Source organism: Panulirus ornatus, chromosome 52 (assembly GCF_036320965.1).
Source record: "Panulirus ornatus isolate Po-2019 chromosome 52, ASM3632096v1, whole genome shotgun sequence".
Lineage (NCBI taxonomy): Eukaryota > Metazoa > Arthropoda > Malacostraca > Decapoda > Palinuridae > Panulirus > Panulirus ornatus.
In genome coordinates this window covers 13,965,951-13,990,740 of record NC_092275.1, presented here as the reverse complement: position 1 = coordinate 13,990,740, position 24,790 = coordinate 13,965,951, and the positions used below count along the sequence as shown (strand labels likewise).

Genomic DNA, 24,790 nt, shown 5'->3' with positions numbered 1-24,790 from the left:
CCATCCGTGATGATTGTTTGATAGTTACAACGTCTGGCGGCGTGACCTGTGTTGTCGTTCGTAGTGGTGATTCGGTGGTTCTGTGGTTCTACTCTAAAACGGCTGTCATGGCCGTGCCTTGCACTGTCATACACTGCTCCACTGCCACGTCCCTGGGTGGCCAGTTGATTGCCAAATACGCATCTCGTCCCCTAAGATTTTCCAGGCCTTTGCTTAGGTTTCCCCTCGTTCTTGTCAAGCTCCATCGACAAGATCTCCCAGTGCCAGCCATATAGCCTGGGGCGCCGTAGCCTCTCACAACATACGTACATACACTGTTGATACAGAGTGGCTGATCCTTCACCGCGACCATCAACGAACGCCCACGCGCACTTGTAACTACTTACCCTCCTCCCTCCCTCGCTACTTACACACACACACACACACACACACATCTTCGATGGACTGAATAATACTTCAGTGGTGGGAAAAGAAGGATATATGTCAACGGTGCTTTCTCGAAATCCTATATCATTCCAAAACTAGAATGTATTTCTCAAGTTCGACCACATCTTGTTACCCAGGAAACTTCCTCCCACACAACCCCCCTCAACCACAAGGCACCGCCCACATTTCCCTTCACAGTCAGGCCAGTGTGTAGTCGACAGTGACACAGGAGAGACGGAATTTTTATGTTGGTGTTGGCATTTAAAAAACTTTACAAACTGTTTGCACCTGATGGGGAGGATTGTCTCCGTGAAACATGCAGTGATGCATGTATAGAAAAATTACATGTTGAATAGAATTATATGAACTCCTGAATTGCGATTTCACCTTCATGTATATATATATATATATATATATATATATATATATATATATATATATATATATATATATATATATATATGTATATATATATATATATATATATATATATATATATATATATATATATATATATATATATATATATATATATATATATATATATATATATATATATATATATATATATATATATATATATATATATATATATATATATATATATATTCAAATGATGCCACTGGCTGAGGGGCAGGAGGTTCTTGTTGCAGCTGTGGCAACCCCAGTGGAAGACAAGCCAAACATAACGAGGTTAATGACATCGTCCCCAACAGTCTCATCTCCACCAATTGCCGGGCAGAAAGAGGGAGCCAGTCCTCTCCCCGTGCCCCCAAGTGTGGTAGGGGAGACATCCCATGTGCTTGGGGCAGGAGGATGAGGCATCTGGTGTGACACTACACAACAGCTGCACTCTGGGTGACACTTCACAGTACCTACACCCCTGAATGACACTAGGCAGTACCTCACCTTGGCAGTAATAACACCCTGGATGATACTACACAGTAAATACACCCTGGATGATGATACACGAGGAATACATCTTAGTTGATACTGTACAGTAAGTACACTCTACATTGCACTAGAAAACAACTATTTCCTGGATGATACAACACAGTAACTACACCCCGGATGACACTACACAGTAACTACACCCTGCGTGGCACTACACAGTAACTACACCCTGGATGGCACTTGCCTGGAGAGGAGGAAAGAACAAAGGTTCCAGGCTCACTACAGAGAACACTAGAGGTATTGAGAACCAGAATGTGGAGCTGCTGGAGCTCTGTATCATAAGTGGATCAGGAACGCATGGCTGCCTGGAACAGAAAGACTCCTCTGTTCCTTAATGACCTTGTCGCCTGCCTCATCGAATCGACCAGTCATGGGAGAATATTTGGGTGTTTCTTTCGCAGTAGCATTAGAGCGACCAGCGAGGGATGGCGGCCTGCTACGCTCTGTAGCAATACGGTCATTGAGAAGCTATAAAAGATGGACAGTTTTAAAGTGCTAGAACCCCTCTCTCTCTCTCTCTCTCTCTCTCTCTCTCTCTCTCTCTCTCTCTCTCTGTCTCTCTCTCTCTCTCTCTCTCTCTCTCTCTCTCTCTCTCTCTCTCTCTCTCTCTCTCTCTCTCTCTCTCTCTCTCTCTCTCTCTCTCTCTCTCTCTCTCTCTCTGTCTCTCTCTCTCTCTCTCTGAAAGTAAGTATTCTCAGGCAATAGGTGAAATACAATCTCCTCTTTCTTTTTCTCTGGTTAGGGAGGTTATACACCTCGTCAGAAAATGACTATTTCATTACGTCATTCGCTGCCACGAGTTAGCGTTAGTGTAGTTTGAAAAGCAAGAAACACTGTGCCGTCATTATTTTCAAGTTCAAGGATGATATTACTGCGGGGTGCAGTTGTCAGTTGTCTACCAGTACTAGTGTGTGTGTGTGTGTGTGTGTGTGTGTGTGTGTGTGTGTGTGTGTGTGAATCCATGATAACAAATGAATGAATCAGAGTGACTGGGGAAAACATAGGACTGAGCTGAAGTTTTAACGTGATATAATAGTTCCATATTTCAAAGGAGGCCATGTGTGTGTATACGTTCTTGCAGAAGACCCGGTTGAATATTGCAGATTCATCAGGACAAAGATAGATGATATGATGAAAGCGAAACAGACGAGACAAACTGTCAACGAACACAGCGTAGTATACGAGATTCCCTGTCAAGGATGTTCTGCTGTTTGACGTGGTGGCGGCTGAGGTGTGTTTATGACGAGGTGGCATGCAAAGCGAGAGGGAGGGATGGTGGGGAAAGATGAGGTAGTGAAATTCTTGTGTATTTACTAGTGGCGTGTTGAGAGCGGAGGAGATTGTGGTATGGTCTCACAGGAAAGAGGGTGACGGTATTGTCCACTGGTAGATCAGGTTGCTCGGGCTATAGATGACGCAAGGTGTTACCTCTCCTGCCATAGGTGTTACCTCTCCCACTACGGCTGTTACCTCTCCTACCAAAGGTGTTACCTCGCTTTCTGCAAGTATTACCTCTCCTACTACAAGTATTACCTCTCCTACTGCAGTTGTTGCCTCACCTACTGCAGTTGTTGCCTCACCTACTGCAGGTGTTGCCTCACCTACTGCAGGTGTTGCCTCACCGTCATCAGTTTGGCCCCTTCAACCAGCCCATCTTCCGACACTGACTGATAATCGGATCGGAAACTTATCTTGAAAATCGACAATTTCGGTTCACATCGAAGTGTTGGGGTTCAGTATCCTCTCCAGGCTTATGGGATTTTCGCATTAGAATATCTTGCGGTTGGTGAATGAGAGGGAGGAGTGGAGGTAGACCGTTGGACGTGCTGAGAGAGAGAGAGAGAGAGAGAGAGAGAGAGAGAGAGAGAGAGAGAGAGAGAGAGAGAGAGAGAGAGAGAGAGAGAGAGAGAGAGAGAGAGAGAGAATGGAAAATGTGTGTTGAGGCAGAATGGTCTTCATGTATATCTATCACTCTACATAACCAGCCAGAAGCGCAGAGGCTGGTGATAAGCTTGTCTTACTTATCACTTGAGTTCTTTCATAAATACGTAACGGATACTGAAAGGTTTAGGTTGTGTAGTGATTGTGTGTCGTCTATAGCTTGTATATTCACTTACACATTTCAACAATGATTTCATTAATATTTTGATGTATCGGCTACTACAGACTCGTCTTCGAATTCCTGGAGAAAGTGCTTAGCAACAGGGAACTGCATGTAGAGCAAATGCATGTATATGTTAGTGTATACATATCATCGTCGAATATAGAGCAAAAAGGATACCTCCTACGCATCTCCTGCATGTCGAAGGCGACTAAAAGGGTAGGGAACGCGCGGCTGGGAATCCTCCCCTCCTGCATCCTCACTTGACGGAGTTGAGTCGAAAGTGGTCAGATTTATAAGACCTCCATTGCTACCTTCCAAACTTGACTCGTATACCCTACACCACAATGTTAGTTCACTTTCCCTCTTCTATAGGTATAAATATGATTTTTTGCTCCCGAGAACTGGCTACCTGTGTGACGCTATATTTCAATAGGCTTATCCTTGACTGGAGTCCTCACCGTTATAGATCATAAAAAGAGGTGGTGTGAGAGGAAGATCACCTGTGACAGGGAAATAAAGTGGAAGAGTACTGGAGGGAGAGAAATGGTGGAAGGATGCGTGGAATAGTGTACGGGAGGGAGGCATGTAGGGATGGGTAAGTGGAGCCTCTGTTGCCATGGCCACCCCTTTGATGGGAGTTCCCGGCGGGCACGGGCGTCAATGATATAGATATAGCTTACAGTTAAGACAATGGGGCTATAACAAGGGGGAGGGAGTGTCAAAGAGACAGTGTCTGCGCAAACATTATCTAAAATGTTGAAATGGTTGGGATGGGACGGTTCTGGTAGCGGCCTATACGAGGTCGAATGAACCCGAAGCACTTGTGATATACGTGTGTGTATGTGCGTGTCTGTGTGTATACGTGTGTGTGTGTGTGTATGTGTGTGTGTGTGTGTGTGTGTGTGTGTGTGTGTGTGTGTGTGTGTGTGTGTGTGTGTGTGTGTGTGTGTGTGTGTGTGTGTGTGTGTTTATTTGCAAGGAAAATCAATCAGTTTACTTTAATTGAAGTGGCCATAAAGCTAGTTGATCCAGGGGGGCAGCCATCACCCCAGCTACACTACTCCCAACTAGTCACCCACCTGAACATACAACACACCCCCACTGCTTCTGATGATGGTGATGATGATGATGATGATAAAGATGATGATGAGGGTAATTGATGATGATGATGATGATGATGATGCGTCCCTTCTTCCTCAACCTCCGTTGAGCGTAACCCCCCTCGTTAGGGGAACTGGTTTTCCCTCTCGAAGAATTTGTGGCGCCGGTTGCCTGTGTTGGAACACCGTCCTGTATCACGGGTTAAGTTCTTTATGCCGGCAATATCCTCGCTCTACACGCCTCGTATATTCATCTTCGATCCATTATTTGGTTCTTAGTAGCGTAAGTACTTCACTATCCTTACTTCATCGGGATGTATTGCTTATACCATGAAACTCTCTCTCTCTCTCTCTCTCTCTCTCTCTCTCTCTCTCTCTCTCTCTCTCTCTCTCTCTCTCTCTCTCTCTCTCTCTCTCTCTCTCTCTCTCTCTCTCTCTCTCTCTCTCTCTCTCTCTCTCTCTCTCTGCAGTATCCTGGACTATGATGCCACAGAAACATCCTTTGGGTAATAAAGTGCGGAGATAATCTTGATTATGAAGGCTGAACATTCTTAACATAGTCACCTCGGTAGTTTATACCAACAATGATTTTTGTTTGTTAGTATATCAGGTTTCACAGGAATCCATTCATTTGTTGATCCTCAGTTTTGATTTGAAAAATCGGTGCCAACCGATAACAAAACCTTTAGGTCCCAAAAACAAAACAGAAACGTGTTATAAAGATAACCTCCAAGTTGATATAGAAGGGGTTATAGCGCAAGTGAACGACATAGATTACAACAGAAAATGGCATTATCTGTAATTCATGAAAGGAAAAAAAAAAAAGACAGGGAAAGTACTTACAAATTCAGGAGGAACTGAAAAACTTGTTAAATGAAATATGTCAGGTCATAGTTCTTGGGAAAGACATGAGATGGTAGAGTTCCAAAGCTTCGAGGTGTATGAGAGGGAACAGTTATCAAAACGGCCCACCATATGATCTTGTATGTAATATGTTTGTAACATTATACATTTTTTCATGATCCCATTAAAGATAATTCACTTTTTTCCTGGAAATGATGAAAAACCGAATAAAACTATTTCGTTGAACACTTCTTAAGGAAACGTTTTTTCTGCAGTAAATCAGGAAAGATCTTGTGTGTGAAGCTGGAACGCTGAGGGCTTACTCTCCCACGTCTGCCGTCAGCCACACTTCCTCCAAACAACAGTAAACCCCATGGTAAAACCATAATGTTTTGACAACAGTAAACCCCATGGTAAAACCATAATGTTTTGACAACAGTAAACCCCATGGTAAAACCATAATGTTTTGACAACAGTAAACCTAACGGTAACAACCCAGTTGACAGCTATTGATGTATCTTCTGTTAACGCAGGCGAGGTAATACCTTATCATTGTGTTTGTTCTCTTAGTGTGAAAATACGTCTTGAAGACGAGTTGTTAATGGAAAATAAAACAATTGATGCCTTAAAGAACATAGGTGATCTTATGTCTCACCATCATCTTCAAGGTTCTTCATGGCAATTTCATCTGTGTTATTGAAGTCCGTCACTATAAACGCAACACGGAACCATCATTGTGAACGTATGACGGAAGCACCAGTTTAAGTGCATGACGGGGAGCATCATTGTAAATGCATGACAGAAGCAACACTGTGCAAACATGAGGGAAGCATCATTGTGAACGCATGACACGGACCATAAACCCTCTCTGTTCTATAGACGTAATGACCCAGGCTGGAGGAGAGAGAGGGAGGAGGAAATCCTTTACACATTTGCGTGACGTTCAGTGAGGCGCGGGAGCTGAGCAGCATCAACAATAGCTCGTGCTGAAGGTAAAGACACGTCTCTATATTTATTACGACACGTCGCACGAGGTCCTAAGATAAAGAAAGTAAAGACGCGTCCCAGTATTGTTTGCCACACGCCGTAGGTCCCAGGATACACCAGGCAACACACACTTGACACAGTCGTTGTCCTTCATCATGGCTCCTCTGGACATCATACACATCGAGTAACTATATTTTTTTACTTGTTTCTTATCGTATATTTATAGTGATTATTTCTGTGCATGCAAACGCTGTCATGTATGATACATGATCATGATATTCCCATGAACGAGGAACTTTGAAACCGGACTGCTAAGATCACCAAATCATGGATTCAAGAGAGAAATCTCATCACAGAATCTAAGGAAATAAAGTAACTGAGACAATGACCGGGTAACATACTGACCTTAATGCTGGAGACGATGGTACCCACTACTTTCAGTGCGAGTCTCAATCTTGCTTCCTGTGATGTGCTCAAAGCAGCAGCACCACCACCACCAGCTTGGGGCGTCTACAGTATAAGGGCCACAGTGTCAGCTGGCAGGAAACACTTCACCATCTCTGTTCAGTCACATTCCCACGTTCAAATGTTTATGGAACAAATATGTCAAGTAATGATTATCTTGGTTAAGATATGAACAATGTTACTCCATCTATGATCACACACACACACACACACATACACATGTGTGTGTGTGTGTGTGTAGATAGGTGTTTGTGTGTATATGTGTGTGTTTCTAATTGTTTATATGTGTATGAGTGTTCTCTCTCTCTCTCTCTCTCTCTCTCTCTCTCTCTCTCTCTCTCTCTCTCTCTCTCTCTCTCTCTCTCTCTCTCTCTCTCTCTCTCTCTCTCTCTCTCTCTCTCTCTCTCTCTCTCTGGGGCTGTATGTGTGAGTGTGTGAGACAATGTGTATTTGAGTATACATATGTATCGTCTCTCCTGGAAACTAGACAGAAAGTTCGTATCCGGAGACGGTAAACTTCATGAGGCAATGCAGGGATAGTTCATAGCAGGTACAGTGACGGAGAACAGTGCCAAGTGCTTTACAGCCTCACACGTCAGGTACAGTGACGGAGAACAGTGCCAAGTACTTTACAGCCTCACACGTCAGGTACAGTGACGGAGAGCAGTGCCAGGCGCTCTATAGCCTCATACGTCAGGCAGAGTGACGGAGAGCAGTGCCAGGTGCCCCACAGCCTCACACGTCAGGTACAGTGACGGAGAGCAGTGCCAGGCGCTCTATAGCCTCACACGTCAGGCAGAGTGACGGAGAGCAGTGCCAGGTGCCCCACAGCCTCACACGTCAGGTACAGTGACGGAGAGCAGTGTCAGGCGCTCTATAGCCTCACACGTCAGGCAGAGTGACGGAGGGCAGTGCCAGGTGCCCCACAGCCTCACACGTCAGGTGTCAGGCACCACAAGCATGATGGATGTCGCGCCCGCCTGCTCTCTCTGACACACACACACACACCCACACAAACGGAGCGCTACACCCACAACTCCACACCCATCAGCGGCCGCGGCCACACTGACTGACTCGCCCGCCCCGGCAGCCAGACACACACACACTCACTGCCAGTGACCCAGGCTGGCTGGGGTAGACCGGGCCTGCGGCGAGGAGAAGGTTCTACTTGGTCAACAATATACTGTGGAACAACAGTAATGGGTATATGATATATGTGACATATGTGGTATATGATACGTGTAATATATGATGCATGTGGTACATGACACATGTGGTATATGATACGAGTGGTGTATGATACATGTGGTATATGATGTATGTGGTACATGACACATGTGGTATATGATGTATGTGGTATATGATGCACGTGGTATAAAATGTATGTGGTGTATGATGCATGTATCATGTACAGAAGCCACACTATCACCAGCATCCGAGCCCCTAAGATTACTTCATGGTTTAGTTCGACCTACTCATACACAATGGTTCAGTACGTCACTCTCCATACCATCTGTGTATATATATATATATATATATATATATATATATATATATATATATATATATATATATATATATATATATATATATATATATATATATATATATATATATATATATATATATATATGTATATATAAAGAGAATTGAACACAATCTAAAATATAGCCAAATGAAAATGGATACAAACTTTGCTAACTTCAAGTCATCATAGAATAAGAAAGTTAGCAGGATTAAACAAAAAGTTAGACAATATCACAGAACAATGCAGGTACAACGCTTCCATCTGAATTTTCCTGATGTTGCATAAACACGGTGAGGGAGACCCCACGGAGGGTCGAGGAACAACGGACGTTAGGAAAAGTGCACGACGGAAGGGTGAGCCTTAGCTCCTGCCACTCTTGTGGATGACGGACGCTGCAGACTGGAGATAATGTATACATAGCAACAAGAAAATGTCCTCATTTACCTAGTGATGATGGATCACTGGCATCATTGTCCCACTGCTGGGATACAGAGAGAAATTCTGCAAGAATAACCAAAAATTACGTCTTGTTAGTTGAGCGAGACATATAATTGTGAAAGCTGCAAAAAATGGCTGAAGCACTTGTGATAGATGAAGAAGAGAGAAGAGTTATAGGAGAAAGCGATTGTCTAGAACATATTCTTTCATTTAAGGCAGATAGCGGATTTAGCCTTAAAAGGACAGTAAGTAACACATTGGCTTGCTAAAGATGACAGACAAGTAGCAGAAGAAACCGAAATGATTTCTACAGAAGAGGGAAAGAGAACCATCAATGGTGTGTAGGGCAAGTGAGTGACGTTTTGAGGTTAATCAGAGAAAGTTCATAAGTAGGACTATAGAGCAAGAACCTTCCGAATATCGAGTCTGTACGTCTTACGAGGACAAATGAATCCTTTGTGTATTTGGAGCAACTACTGGAAAGGAAAAGATAAGTATTTCGCCCTCTGAGTATGACTCCCAGTTTTTGTGAAGACATCCATACCCATCAATGTAATGCAGGGTTTCTAAGCTAGATTACATGTTAGGTTACAACAAAGATGTTTATTGTGCTGAGTGGAGGAAGTATACAACCATCAAAGGAGATGTAAAAGTTGAGGTAGCTTTAAGGCGAATAAATGAACTGATATTAAGTTTGAGATGCAATGAGCTATTCTAGGCTGCTCCACTGAAACATCCTCTCCAAATTCGAGTTAGTAAGGTTGGTTGTACCTTGACCAGACTCAGAGTGAACACGAGGTGGGAAGACTGAGAGAGTAGTTAAGAAACTGCAGTAAATCATGTCATGGTGCCAAGGTAATAACTGCTGATGGTTTACAGTGAAATGTTAATGATGGCGAGGGAGGGAGGGAGGGAGGTAAACAGAAACACTTCCTAACAGAATACTCAACGTGTTATGGAAAGTCAATTATTGCGAAAACTTTTTATTTCTGGTCATTGTTCACACTGATATATAAAGTCATAAGCTGGAGGATAATAACAGAACCCAAAATTTTTGTTATATTGATATAGAATAATCAGCCACTATATGGGGGTTTAGGATATATCATTTTAGCTGTCAGTGGGATTATTCTCATCACCTGTATATATGACAATAGTTTTATGATGATGGAAATACATTTTGATATTTAAGTAGAATATAGAAATACATATCTTAATATGTAAGTAAGATGTAAACTTTTTGTTCTTGGCAAACTTCCCAGTTTGGTATTTCTCTCTGGCTTGTTTTCTTGTTGGGATTACATTATGAAGGTAATGCAGAACACACCAGAGATAGCGCTGTAGGGTATATACAGGCTTGCTGCCCTCCACCAACACGGCTGACGTCATGCCTTAACATCCGGGAAGTTTTACGAAAATGAAAAGTTTGTTGACGGACGCGACCGTCGTCCACAGTGCGAACCTGGTGGTGTGCCACCGCTTGAGGAGGTCAGCGTTGACAAGCTAAGATTTATTCTAATTTGTTTTATTCGTTGGTAGGTTTCCATAAGTTTCCAGTTGTAACATCACTGTCAGTCCTACTCCTTATATATATCTTTTCTCAATAGTTTCCCAAACAATTTTCCTGCATATCATAAATCCTGGCGTATGGTCCTACTTGTATGAACACGACCTGATAAAATACGTATACATCAATTAATTCACTTGTCTCCATTTGATGTTTACATTGATGTGGGATGACCTGGTCCAGTGTGCACTGGAGACACGTCTCTGTTGTCCTCGTCTGGGTGTTACATATGTAAGGATTCTTCAAGACGGCAGGAGGGGCGAGCGTCCTCCTGAATATTCAATCTTGGCTGAGGATCTTCAAGCAGGAGGGCAAGCCTGCAGGATGGCAGGCATTTTCTTTTTCATCTTTTTATGATGGTCAGTAGTGGGTTGTGGCCACCTCGTACCACTGTACTGTACACTCGCCAGGTACGGCTTCATCTGCCGTAAAGTACGTTTGATTCCCTTGTTGGAGTTTGGTCAGTGAGGGTCCTGCTAGCGTCACCATCACACGCTGACAAACATCTACAAATTGCGTCGCTCATTTTCGATGCTGAAGGTGTAATGAACGATTAACCTCCCCCGCCGCTGTACATCCTGGTTCATGGCCCGGAGGTCGTAAGAGTCGGAGCCGTGACTGACGATGGTAACTTGTGCGTTCGTCCACACAACATTTATCTCCCGTCTTTTCAGCTGACCTTGAGAAACTGAGAAACAGGTTAAGCCTTAAGGTATGTCATCTGCCAAGGTCACTAAGACCGTCAACATCAAATTATAACCACCAACCACATATTCTTTAGGTATTAAGGTAAACTCTAAGGCCACATACGTTCTCACTATTTACGGGGATCATTGGAGACAGGAAGTAACACTGCTTTGCCAAAATCCTCATCTTGATATGAGTGGGTCTTGAAGCGGTCCTTTCGTATACATATGTTCCTTGACGTGTTCATCTCATCTGGTTATTCCCGTGTTCCAGCGACGCCGGATCTAGGCGACAAGTGGTGTGCCACAGAGCTGGATGGCACTCATGAGAGGTGCAGAGAGAAAACAGTAGATCTGAGCAGACAGTAGTCAGTTCAGAACACCCTTCCTATGTTATCAGAGGCTTACTTTGAGCTACTGGAATGTGCCTGTAGAGTCAGAAACGTCTTCAAAATAAAGCCTTGTGGCAAATCAAGGAATTATAAAGTTACGTTCGCTAACGTTAACTCTAAAAGGAAATGACTTTGTGAACGATCTTTTTTTTCTTTTTTGTGGAGCTACTGGTATGGTATTGGTACATCCTGGTATGGTATACGTATATCTTGGTATGGTATACATACATCCTTATATGGTATACCTGCATTCTAACCTTTCCTCCCGCTCATCACCTCGATCTAACTCTGCGTTACCTCCATGTTTTATGGGTCTCGTTTCTACACTAATTACTTTCCACTCGTCTTCCTGCCACTTCTCGCCTTTTCGTCTTCCCATTTTCTCTCGTTATTTCATTTGTCACATCCTCTCATCATTTTCCTTCGCTATAGCCTTCCATTACTCCCATGTCATTTCCACCCGTCACTTTCTCTCCTCACTTTCTGACTCTCCTCCTCATTGCTTCACCAACGAAGAAGGTTCTCTCATTAATAACTCTCCTCAGTAGTTCACCTCGCCACTTCTGGTGGCCGGTTTTGTACTCGAGTTAACAAACAACTGGAAAAATTCCCCTTGCATCTTCTGCTTACTGGCTTCTGCATCTTCAGCAGTCTCGTTTGTCAAGTCTCTTGTCTCACGTGAGATAATCTTGTTTCCTTTCTTAAATGGAAGAGAAGAAATGTTTTGTCCCAGTGGTGATAAAGATCTAATCTTCTGACCCGTGGGAGACTGGAACCTGATTTGTTTTAGGTAAAACCAATGTCTGGTCCCCCGTCTCCACTGGGACTCGCATCCAATCTCCTGTGTCATGCAACAAAGATGTGATCAGTGTTTGGTAGGAGACTAAATATAGTGCGATAGACACTTTGACTACTCTCAAGTGAGGTATAGATCTGTTCTCTTGTATTAGATATGACAAAGATCCATCCTATCCATAGGTAGGTAAGAGGAAGGATATTTCATGTAGAGGTACAGAATGTGACTATTTCGAGGGGAATAAAGAATTTGGTTTGCACCAGGGTGGGAAGAGATCCGATCTATTGTTTCGGGTTGGAAAGAGATCTGATGTCCTGCCTTAAATGGAACAGAAACCTGAATCTCTTACACCAGGTGGGAAAGAGGATCAGATGCCCTGTGTCAGGTGAAAGAGGAAACTTTTTTCCCCGCCAGCAGTGGGAAAAAAAAAGAATGATTTTCTGTCTTATTCGAGACAGAGGCTCGGATCTCCATCTGGTGCAGTGAAGAATCAGACACGTTGTCGCAGAGAGAAATGCTTATAACAAAAGGTAAATTCGATAAAAGACGAAAATACCGATATATGACTCCTCCTCAGGCGTGTTCATTATCCACCAGGACCGGAAGAACTCAAGTAGCATACATGAAAAGTCATCAGGACGTGTAGCGTCCTACAATCATCCTCAACAAAATCCTCAAAGTCAAAGCCTCAGTGGAGCGCAGGACGACACAGGAGGAGGAGTCTTTCATTTGCAGGATCCAACTACCTCACAGAGAAGTCACTGACCATCGTCTGCATGCGCGCAACAGTCGCGCCGAATACTTGAATAACTTTCCATCACACACAGTCACGTATATCTCTCTCCGTGGGAAAGAAACACGTCCTTTTTTTCTCTCTCTCTAATGTCTCCCTTCGAAGGAGTGAAGGACATTACCTTTTCTTAGTTTATACTTTTTTATCCAGTCGTTTCAAGAATCGTTTTATCTCACCCGAAACACAAGTTACGTTTAGCTTGACCAGTAGGAATCTGGTCAAAAGTATCTGTGCTGTATCAAGTATATGTCCTTTGCCAGTGGTATCGAAGCTGAAGTGAAGATAAAGATAATGGTGCCTTTATGCGTTAGGTAAAAGGTTGATAATGTCGAGGACGCAGTAAACATGATGAGACTGTACTGATCTCAGTGGTGTTGAGGAAGTACCGGATATGTGAATAACATTGTGGTAAAGACTGTGATTAACCTGACTAGTAAAGGTGCAATGGAGATAAAGGTAAGGTAAAGATAAGAGTATAGTGAAGATAAGGGTGTGATGATGATCATTCCCTGATTCAAATGAATGAACTTAAGATGTGGGTTTAGTAAAGACAACTGTCAGGCCAAAAGCCACTGGCCTCGAAACGGGAATGAGGCTGTAATGAAGATGAGGTTGTAGTGAAGATGAGGGCAAAGAAGATGAGGATGTAAAGATGACATTTAAGTGTCAGGTCAAAGGCCAGTGGTGTAGAGAGGGTAGTGAAGATAAGGGTTTATTGAAGATGAATGTATAATGAATCTAAGTTTATCAAGGTTGCATTGTACCATTTGTCGGGCATGGAGATACATTTGTATGTCAGAGAGAGGGGGAACAAGATACATATGTAAGATGTAATTCGTGACAAAGGACATACACCAAGATAAAACAATATACGTCAAAATCGAGGGAGCTGAGTTACAGAGAAAGGCAAGAGGCCTTACATTTTCCCGCTATGGAAGAGACAGGAATGAGGGTGCCCAGATCACAAGCTTTTTCGAAACCAGGTTGATGACGCAGACAGTGAACAGACGTGAAAGATACACCAGAAGACATAACGTAAAATCAAAGCATTTTAGAGAGGATTTATAAGAGGACTTTTACAGTATAAGAACAGTGGATGAGTGAAACAAACGGAATGAGAAAATATCAGCTGCGAACAGGACGCTGAAGTTTCAGAAGTACATGAGATTGGGTCCCATGAATGTAAGACTCCCTCCCAGTACGGGACGACTGGATAATTGCAAGATCTAGTACACAGGAGGACTGGGGATGTGTAGAGGCTGTGGATGTGCAGTGGTTGTGTGTGGAGGTCAGACCGGACGATGGAGATGTCAGGGTATGAGTGGAAGTCAGAAGGATCATTTCTAAAATATCCCAGTGTCTAGCAGGAGAGCCCGAAGGCTGCATCTATACGTTCTTGATTGTATATCTTCTTTGTCTGTTATGGTAGGCGTATTTATTATGTTTTTGGTTTGTTTTTTTCCTGATGTTTGAGGCTCCACTTACTGTCGATTCATGCCGGGCCTCAATGTGAATATAAAGAGGCTAAAGAAAGGGAAGAAGATGAGACGATGTTTTAACGTATTTAAGAGTAAATGAAGAACCTGTCTTTTAAGAGTTCTAAGTCATAGTTACTGGGATGGACATGAGAGGGAAGAGAGTCCCAAAGCTTCGAGATGTAGGGCTACAAGCTGTTATCAACATGGAGTAACAACAAAAAATCTTTTGGTGTTTATCAAACACCTCTACTCTTCTAACACCGCTGTAGTTCCCTTGTAGTTCTGCAACAACCGTCAGAATCGCCTCAGATTTTGTTTCCTCTACGTCCAGTATGGGGTTGTTCCCACTGACCCAGAGCTGCTGGCCCATCTCACGTTCCAGTGATTTCCAGTGTGTGGTCCGTGCACGGTCGGGCGGGCGGAGAGCAATACCACAGGATCAGACTCGTATCATAGGCCAACTCTCTCCATGCCAACGATCGCAATAAAATAACTCAGAACAACAAAGGATCTAAAGGAAGTACTCATCCTACACAGAGAAAAGCTTCATACACGGCATCTCTTTCTCTTCTGGCAGTTGTTGTTATGCTGTGAATGTGAGCTGAATATCAAATGGCTATTTTGCCAGTGGAATGCCGTGATTGGATGATTGTAATCAAGCTAAACTCTGGTTTGCTTAGCGAAATAACCTTTCTGTATGCCAGTGGCTGGTATAATAGCCTCTCACAGATGTACGCAAGCTGCAACTATACACACTGGACAGTCTGATGTACCGGCAGCAGCTGGCCGCTGTCAGCCATGCAAGAGAAATACTTTTCTTATTGCTAGACTTATCCAAGCCTAACCTAGAGCCGATGTATGCTAGGTTAACTTGATCCTGATCTGTGAGTAGTTCAATCTAGCCTAGACCTGTATGTAACCCTAACCTAGCCCTGGCATGTGCCATGCTAACCTAACCGACCCCTGACGTGTTCCAGGCTAACCTAACCCTGATCTATGTGCTACACGAACCTATCCCCGACCTGTATAGTGTGATCTGTGTGGTATTGGTACTCACAATAAGCACAGACGGACAGTTTTATTACATTGATAGTATAGCCGCCAACCTACCCGAGCTAAGGCAGCGTGTGTCACTAACACAGTCGGCTTCACTCCAACCTGAACAAAAACATTCGCACTTCATCCTCATCGAATCCATCTTCACTTCACGCTCGACACCACAAGCCTCTACTTGACCTTAATGTGTCGGGTCCCCACACCAGCCGTAATGGGCACAGGTCGCCACACCAGCCGTCATGGGCACAGGTCCCCACACCAGGAACAGGAAGGAACAAGTGAAGACCAGGGAGGTGGCGGTGTGGCAGAGCTAGTGTTGGTCGTGTAGGATGACGACAGTGGAAAGTGTCTGCCAAAATAGTGTTAGTCCCAGGACTGGATGCTGTAACACGCTGCCACCAGGTTGATTTCTGTGTTTGACAAGAGTACTGGTGATGTATCTGCAGTATACGCTTATCATGCAACGATTTGTACTATTTTCCTGGCTCGTCTGGAAGAGCCATTGTGTTGTGATGCCGGTAAGGTATGCCCTATCATCGCCCATCACGTCATCCATCATCAGACACAGACGGAAATGTATTGACACATCATTTTCTCAACCTTACCTACATAAAGGCGACTGAGTCTGCCGACTGGGATAACCTTGGAATTTTGTTAGTCTCTTCTGGTGAGTGACACTGCATCAGTGTGTGTCCTGGTGTGGTGGAGAGGGACACTGCATCAGTGTGTGTCCTGGTGTGGTGGAGAGGGACACTGCATCAGTGTGTGTCCTGGTGTGGTGGAGAGGGACTGCATCAGTGTGTGTCCTGGTGTGGTGGAGAGGGACACTGCATCAGTGTGTGTCCTGGTGTGGTGGAGAGGGACACTGCATCAGTGTGTGTCCTGGTGTGGTGGTGCATTCTGCATCACTACGTGTCCTGGTGTGGTGGTGGACATTCGGTCACTCTCCTCTCTGCTGGAGGCTCAGAAAAATCAAGGAAACTAGACTACGTCTCCCTCTTTTCTGCAGAAAAGCAGAATGTAGAGTCACAGAGGACCGAATTACCGGAAACTTTCTCTGAAGATCAAAGAAGAACAATATCAAGGAAACTGGCAGAACCAGAGTTTGGTAAAGACGAAAGTTGTGGTTAAGATCCGTCAAGAAGAATATCGTTTATATATGTATCAACAGAGGGAGACAGTCAGGAGGCGAGACGATGCTATTCATAGGTAAAGCTTCGTGTTCATATGGATCCCAACAGGGACACAAATACTGTACAGTGAAAAGATAAGTCACAAACGTTTACAATGAACGTATGTAACGCTCAAGCTCAAACTTGGCAACATGCCCAGTGAAGGTGTATTGAGGAGAGCGGTGCTCCCAGTGACAACTGAAAGACTATATTTGAACAATTTCAGAGAGTTATGGACACTAGAAAAACGGGATTACAAAAATGGTGACACACTTTTCGTCTGGGTTCACCTGGAGCGCCATAAGAATTCAGGAAAAGTTTGTGATGCTAACACAACAACCCTCACTGAACATATAGAGTAAATATCTATATTCAGACATCGTATTGCTTTTTCCTGGACTTCTTAGTCTATCAGCTAAGTATAAGGTGGTATAGTGGTTAGAGTTTCTGACCGTCACGCTTTCACAGGCCGCCTGGGGTCGAACCCGCATATGTTTGAATACTGTTTGCCTCAGTCGTCCACGGTCCACCCAGCTGTTCATCCTCTTCTAGAGGCTGGTCGATAAATTGGGTAACATAGAAAGAGTAAGGACTTAACTCTTACAGACCTTCTGGTGTGATTCCTTGATCTTGATAGATCAAAACAAAAGCTGTTTGTGGCCGCGCACCTGACCTAGACCCGTGGACACTCCTCTCGTTCCAGTGCTCTATGGGAGAAATTCAGCAAGTGACACTCGGAGTCAAGGCAGCAAAAGCAGCAGAACAAAACAACAGCAACACAAAACTATTCGCTTCACTTCTACACCGGGATAAAACCCTTACCCCAGCACTGGCCGCTCAATAGTTCGTCAGCATGAAGGAAGATTTACATTTAAATTAAAACCATTCGGCAACTCGAGTCCAGATGTAAAAAAGAAATCAGTATCGATGGTAGGAAGCCTTAGCTCTGCTCACCTTGGAGGAGGGAAGGGTGTGGGTTGGCAGTTCTTCCATCATAAAAGGATCTATTTTGTACATGTCTAGACTGATAGTGAGTTTGTCATGAAAGCTGTGTTGGATAATGCTATATTCCAGGATATTTCTATCTACAAATGAATGACAAGATAGAAAGTTTTGGCAGTTGTTCCAGTTAAAAGAGTGAACCGAAGATATGAATGATCCGCCCTTTCAGAGTCATAAACATAAGACTGATAACAAGAAATCAATCAACTCTATAACGGTACAAACCAGAAGATAAGCACGTCGACAAACATTAATGAGAATGATATGTGGAGCCACCGTGACTTTGGTCTGCACCAAGTATTGGACCAAAGTTTGAAACACAGACGAGAAACCAATCATAGCTGGTACACACCGTAATCCATGACTGAAAGCCTTCCACTGCACTAATCAACACACGACAAACCAACGCAGATGACAAGTGAATCTTTCTTCCCGACTGAAACCTGACTTCATTGAAGCTCTTATTGCGAACATCGGTAGACAGCTGAGGGGAATTCCGTGCTAAACGCCCTCCTAGTTGGAAAACGGAGGCGCCCCCTGGACTGACGGATGTTGTGGAGGAGGAACCCCGGACGCTTCCTCCTGCCTACTGACAAAGTGGAGGCGAATAGGAGTTGTCTGCTGACTGTCTGGATGTGTTGTACTGCCGATCTACCGTCAGGAGGCCACAGTGTCTCGCTGCCCACTATGAAGAGACTTAGTTATTCCTATTAGTCAGGATGGCTGTGGAGGTTCGTAGGCGTCGACATCTGATGATATGAAAGCTGATGGAGATCAACTCCCGACAGACTGAGGGCTGGTGAGTGGATCGTACTGACTGTGTGCAGGTTTATGGGTGTTTTATCCTGTCTATAGGCTGAATGGATTTCCGCCAATAACTGTAGACATTAGGAATGAATCTCGATGAAATCTGATTCATAAGCCATCCACCCAAATGTCTCATAATGTAGACTTACGGTAATGGGATCTGAGGTTGGATGAGGTCAAAGGTGAAGGTCGTCTGGGGGTTTTGTTTGACAAGAACACTGGTATCAGATCTTAATGCTAATAACTTTTCTCACGTTGCACCAACCCGTTTCTCCTGGTACCTTGGTCACTGTTTGTCAGTAAACCGAATCATGATAAACATCTGGACTTGCATATTCTCGCGATGATATACGCATATGAATAATTTCTTTTAAAAATATGAACATTATGAACAATTGTAAGAGTTGCTTGTAAATAACATTCTCACCTTCTGGAACAGATATCTAGTTTATCTTGCCTCTTCTGCCACTCATATAACGTCTCATGGACGCCTCAACCCAGTCATTTCCTGCATGTGTCAGTCTCCCTCCCAGACACCTTCCTTGATTACATCAACAAGGCCCAGCTCAGCCTCACGTCCCTCTTTGTGTACCTCCTGACTCCACACTGCCTTCTCAGCAAGTGTATTACCCGACGGATCTGATGCTCCCTCCTTCCTCTCTCTTGGCTGGCTGTGCCTCACTACCTCAAGCTAAAATTTTCTTGTTCCTTCTTATTCGTAAATATGTTCCTCTGACTAATTCTCTGAGGCATTTTCTTCTTTCTTCCTTCTGACTATATGTCCAGCTAACTCTGTCTTTGTATGATCAGGAATATGCTACTCCTGAATATTGTTTCCCGTCCACTGGAGCAAGAGAACTGCACGCTCGCAGCTAACTGCCCTGTGCATTCATAACACAATCCAGCACACTTCCTCTGCTTCACTTTCCCTACACTCTCTCAAACAACTTTGCTTTGTGTCTTCACTAATAGGGGTTAACAGCATCTAAACTCCATTTTCTGTCCATTTGCTCACTGGTGTGTGTTCACCTTCAATACTCTCTTCAGTTTGGGTTGTCTTATTAGAAGAGAAGTAGTTCGACTAGAAATAGTGCAGGGGTGAGCTAGCAAGATAATTCCAAGACTGAAAAACATTTTCAGTGGGAGTAATGTGGACGATCCAGTTTCATTAACTTACTAAATAGGTTAACATGTGGTTAAACACAGGTATTCAAAATTATTACAATTTGATATTCTTGATCTGAGCAGCCAAATATGAACAGGTCAGACTGATTTCAGCCTTATGTCGGACGCAAACTTGTGAGTAAAAATTATATATCGAATAAGGCTCTATAGTTCTCCTGTACACCAAGTTCTGTGGTTCCTGCTCTCCCCACTCCAAGCTTTATGGATCTACTCCCTCTGCACTAAGCCCTATGGTTCTGCTCTTTCTACATTGAGCTTCATGGTTCTACTCTTCTCACAGCAAGGTTTATGGTCCTACTCTCTGTACACTATGCTCCATAGCTTTACTTCCTCCACAGAAAGATCTAAGACTCTGCCTCTCTACACCATAACTTCAGGACTCGATGGTTTGTCCTCGTTTTGATTTCCTTGCATTCCTTTGTATTATTATACAGGTACTGTGTGTCTTCCCTCCCTCCCTCCCTGAAAGCTCTCTCAGGCTGGTACTTTCTAACTTAATTTCCTGTCGGCTCAGGAGAAGAGATGCTCAGCATTTGCCATCACAGGCGAGGATCCAGAGTGATGACTGAAGGTTGAGACTCAAGAGTATGGGTCGTGAGAGTCGAGGAGGGAGGGACTTTGCATCCATCCGCACTGGGTGGATGTGGGTGAGTTCTGGTCATGTGCAGCAGATGTTGAAACATTCATCATTATGGCAGTGAGAACATCAAGTGACACATCCATCATTAAACTGGTCCATTATTCTTCATTAGCCTATGTGCACATACTCTTTTTCGGAACGGATCGTTCGATATCATTTTGACGAGCAGGTCGTATGTGCACCAATAATTTCAAGTAAACACACTTTAGTCATCCTGTCATTACTTATTAACTGCAGAAGAGGAACATGGGATTCCCTGGGGAAAAAAGATCATAAATTATCTTCAATCTAAGACAAACACGTCCAACACCCGGCTGTTTCATGATGAGAATCATTTCATTAACCTTTCAGTTTTTTTCGTCTGACGAAGCCTTAGTCTGCAGCAGCCGCCAGGTCGCCCATCAACGTAGCCCATCAAGCGCCCCATCTCCCTCCCATCTTATCTCAGGCAATCCCATCATCGACACCCGCGCTGCAGGGTCGAAACTTGACAAACAGGCAATACAGCCACCACCTCTCTCGACGGTGCGGATCATTTCATTAACAGAATCAGGTTGCAGACGCAGTTTACAGCCTCCGGACTACGTAATGTTATCACTTTGATTATGAGAACCTGATGGAGGACGTCTAGGCGGCAGGTAGGGTGAAGGAGGGATTTTTAGATTGGAGGTGGCCAAGTGGTTAGAGAAGCTGGAGGGACGGGTGGAAGTGGAGGGAACCAAGGGAATTAAGGAAGGTCGGAGAAGATGATGATGACTGTCCCTTCGCCATTTCAGGACAGAGGGAACGTATCATTGACCCACCTGGTCCTGGACTACGAAGGTCAGAGAGAATCAGACGATCCCAACCTGACCTCAGCTCCACATCCGGACAATGAGGGTCTCGCTTGACCCAATATTTCATATTCAAGTTGTATCTCATACAATCCGTCATGACACTGTTCGCTTGTATCGCTTGTGGTGTCGTCCCTTGCTTGTAGTGTTTTATGTACTCTGGAATTTTCCTGATATGTTTCTTGTATACATCTTGCTTGCGTTTTACATATCCTATCCAAGTTCTGTGACGCAGGTTTTTCTCATTTTTTAGATTCCTGATGATGCCTCTGTAAAGGAGAAAACTTGATTGAAATAAAATGGATGATTTTGGACACATGGTGCTGGAACACCCACCTAATGGTAGCATAATACCGAGAAACTTAGAGAGCATTAGAAAGATGATAAATAGCTCTAAGCATGCTGTCGTATTCAATTCTACGTGAACTGAAGAATACCTGCTTCAGGCTTATAATGTTATATGTATAGGTTGATAGATAGATAGATAGATGGACAGACAGATAGATACATAGAAAGTAACTGGTACCGCCTGCACTGGAGTCATCTTAGGTCATCACACTGGAGTCATCTTAGGTCATCACGCTGGAGTTATCCTAGGTCATCATGCAATCACCATAGTGTCAGTACGTTTACATTTCATGATCTCCATGTTTCGTGCACGACACATAGTTACACCAGTGTTCATGATGAACACGACACAAGTGATCATTAAGATAAAGTAGGGGTAAGAACAGCCATGAACACGATATATTTGGGTATAGGAACAAATCTTTTGAACATTACATAAAACATGTCATGATCCAGACAGTAAAGATGACTCAGATTTTCAAATTGATTCTTGTTACTGTTGGCATTATTCATGATTTACAAATATTATTCAGAAACTAAACATCTTATACATCTGTAAGATCTACAACGACCAGCAGCCTGCACAGAGCTCAAGACCAAATCACAGTAATCCTGGACGTGGTGTGTGTTCTCACTGTACCCCTTCAACCCTGTGCTGACCTGTAAGTCCGTCCGTGTAGGCTGACACAGAGGCGTCTGAGACGGTCATCGTAGAGAGTTGTAATGTCCTACATAGTCTGTGGTCACTGCCATAGTATGTCTTCGTTGACCACTCACCAAGCCGATACCTTCAACCTCCTCACCAACATTGTGTGTCACCGCCACCACTGCCATGCACGACCCGTCCCTCCCACTTGACCATTACCTCTAATTAGAGTTTCTTCCTCCAGGGGATCCATCCTCACGAAAACAGATGGATATTTTGGTACCCTAAGAAGAAGATGGAGTGAAAAATGTTTTTCCTTTTGATTTAATTTCCCTCATAACTCTGTTTGACTTCTTGTCGTCTGTCCGCCATTATTTATATTCTTTCGTGCTTTCACCATTATAAGTTCTCGTTGCTCTTGTCAACACGTCTTCATGAGTAAATGACAATTCTGTTATCTCTTCGTTTGACAACTTAATGTTGTATGCAGTGTCCTCCGCCACTCTGGCTTTCCCCCACCCACCCTGACACACCACTCTGGCCAGTCCCCCCGCTCTGGTACCCCACACTAGCTGGTTCCCGCCCTGTTACGACACAAGCGACGGTTCACCACTATGGCTAGGGACTCCTTCATATATCTAGGGACATCTCTACATAGCCGGAGACATTCTTACACATGTGGGAACACCCTCACACAGCCAGGGACACCCTGATACACCCAGCAACTCACTCACATGGCTGAGGACATCTTCACACAGCCGGGTGACAACTTCACACTTCTAAGGACACCCTCACATTGTTGGGAGCACTCTCACACTGCTGGAGACACCCTCACACTGCTGGGGACACCCTCACACTGCTGGGGACACTCTCACACTGCTGGGGACACCCTCACATTGTTGGGAGCACTCTCACACTGCTGGAGACACCCTCACACTGCTGGGGACACCCTCACACTGCTGGGGACACCCTCACACATCTGGAAACACCCTCACACAGCTGAGAACCCTCACAAAGCCGGTGGACACCCTCTGTCTTTAAGAGATACCTTCACACTGCTGGGGACACGCTCACATGGGGGAGACAGCCTCTCAATGCTGGGGACTTCCTCACTCAGCTGGGAACCGTTCCAGTATCTTCTTTCCTCCCTCGTCTTTATTCTTCATGATTAAATTTTCCTTTTTATTCGGGGTGATTGCAGACAAATTCTTAAGATGCGTTCGTTATAAGATGATCTTGATGGTTTAATTTCATGTGAAAAAAGAAAAAATTCATACATAAAACCAATTTCTTTGAAATGCAGTTTTATGACGTCTTCCCGAGATATTGTTCTACATGTGACATCCAGAGATCACCTGTTTTCCTTCCTTCACAGTGATCAAGGATGATTATAAATCCGTCCATGCCAGTACATCATATATGTGGGTATTGTCACCTTTTAGGGAAAAGCTGAATGGACCTTAATTGAGAATCGACGCAAGAATAGCGAGCAATTTAGCCTAACAGCCTGGGTTCATATGCTGATAAGACCATAATTGAGTCGAGCAGCCGACAAAAGACTCTGAGGGCTAAAGTTAGCAGAATAGAGAGAGGCAGAGTGGTGTGAATATTAATGTTGTCATGAGCATTGGCGAAGCTGTGCAGGGCCAGGTGTGGCCATGAGCTCTCTTTGGGCAGAAAAGGGCCAGGTATGGCCATGAGCACTGGTGAGGCTGCAGGAGAGCTAGATGTAACCATTTGCACTAGTGAGGCTGTACATGGTCAGGTGTGGCCATGAGCTCTGGCGAGGCTGAGCAGGGCCAAGGGCGGCCATGACCTCTGGTAAGGCTTGGCAGAACCAAATGTGGGCCATGAGCACTGATGAGGCTGTGCAGGGCAATGCCTCTGTTGCCTCCATTGTCAATGCTGTCACTAGTGCCCCTGTTGCCACCAGTGCTACCATTCTCACCAGTGTCCGCGGGGCTCCGTGTGAGCAGGAGGTAATGACAAACACTCGCCAGTAGAGACACGAAACAAGCGCGATGACTCCCATGAACACGAGGACCTTTGATGGCTGAGGATAAGTTTGTGTGTGCAGTGATGACGGAAAGTCTATCTAGTGTTAACTGCCTGATAGTCTTGCTACCAAAGGCGTTGTAGTTATATTTCTAGAGCGTTGGACGGTAGGATATGTATAGTATGTGTTGTATGTGATGTACATATGAATAATTTCATACATTATCCTCATGTTTCTAACTCGATATCTCATAAGTACTTACAGGTTTTGTATCTCAGGATTTATGTTGATTTTGGTGGCCTACAGCGTTTCGAAAGCCCATGGCGATTACGTCAGCAGAAGGAATGAAGAAGAGAAATAAAGAAGACGACCAGAAATAACGTAGCGAATTTAGACTTTCCGGTGACCAGAAGCCGACTACGTCTAGACTTTACAAATCTGAGGATGTGATGTTGTCTGCTACAGACAGCTGATGACCAGGGAAGTACCCCGGGGCCACACCACCAGCAGATGTGACGTGACCTGCTTAACCTTGCCGATGACCAGGG

At 44.2% G+C, this 24,790-nt stretch overlaps 1 protein-coding gene across 4 annotated transcripts in view; it reads right to left on the bottom strand.

Annotated features, from left to right (window-relative positions):
• LOC139765092 (irregular chiasm C-roughest protein-like) overlaps nucleotides 1-7,989 on the bottom strand; it is a 127,000-nt gene extending 119,011 nt beyond the window's left edge. For 2 of the 4 annotated variants that reach the window (XM_071692257.1, XM_071692260.1), the window contains exons 1-2: nucleotides 7,914-7,989; nucleotides 6,820-6,974 (exon numbers count right to left, since the gene is read on the bottom strand). The gene's annotated coding sequence lies outside the window, so the exon portion shown is untranslated. Of the gene's footprint in view, nucleotides 1-6,819; nucleotides 6,975-7,887 lie in introns of all 4 variants that reach the window. The other 2 variants (XM_071692258.1, XM_071692259.1) reach the window with 2 other exon arrangements.
• Between the last annotated feature and the right edge of the window lie 16,801 nt (nucleotides 7,990-24,790).